Raw genomic sequence first — 795 nt, forward strand, 5'->3', positions numbered from 1 at the left:
CAGGAGATACCAAGAGGAAAGAGGAAAGGGGAAAATGATGAAAGAGAGATGCCTTAGAAGGGGAGCATGTTATGTGCATCAGCTGTAGAGAGGTTGTCGTGAAAAGTCATTATCTTCCCATTGAAGCCCTCAGGGGTGTTATAAATATAATGGATTGGGACCTATAAATGAATGTGCATTAAAACAAAAGACACCTGCCTGGAGATCATCTCTGCCGGGACTCGAACCCGGAACCTCTGGATTAGAAGTCCAGCGCGCTCGTCCATTGCGCCACAGAGACCTCACCGTGAGTGCAGCATCGGCACCAGAACTGATAAATCCCGCACCTCCCGCATCACTGGAGGGGTCTCAACACCCCACTCTCATGGCACGATGCTGAGGCAGCATGAAAACCCAGTGCCCAGATCGATCTCCCTTGCAAATCCACATCTCTAGGCATCCCCTGCTTCCACAGGGACAGGCAATAATTCTGGGTATGATCTGTATCTTACTCAGCAGCAGGGATGCAGCAAAAACCTGGATGCAGGCTCGTATCTGCGTCTCTGGCAACCTTTCTGCAACATCTCTAGCTTGACTGAGGGCAGAGCTAAATCCTGGAGTAGAGTTAATTGCTGCATCTCCCTCAGTATCATGACAGCATCCTTGCTGCAGAAGGCAAGAAAGATAAAGATGAAAGAGGATTTAGCTTACAACACTGCACGCTGACAATGATGAAGAAAGCTCTGTTTGTCATGATGAAAAATGCAGAAACTTGTGGTTTGAGCAGAGAAATAAAAGAAAAAGCAGCTATCGTTT

At 47.5% G+C, this 795-nt stretch overlaps 1 non-coding gene across 1 annotated transcript; it reads right to left on the reverse strand.

Moving 5' to 3' along the window:
* Positions 1–206: 206 nt before the first annotated feature.
* TRNAR-UCU lies at positions 207–280 on the reverse strand. The gene has a single exon. It is a non-coding gene; the product is annotated as a tRNA-Arg (tRNA).
* Positions 281–795: the final 515 nt, after the last annotated feature.

Source organism: Egretta garzetta, unplaced genomic scaffold, assembly GCF_000687185.1.
Source record: "Egretta garzetta isolate BGI_Z169 unplaced genomic scaffold, ASM68718v1 scaffold456, whole genome shotgun sequence".
NCBI lineage: Eukaryota > Metazoa > Chordata > Aves > Pelecaniformes > Ardeidae > Egretta > Egretta garzetta.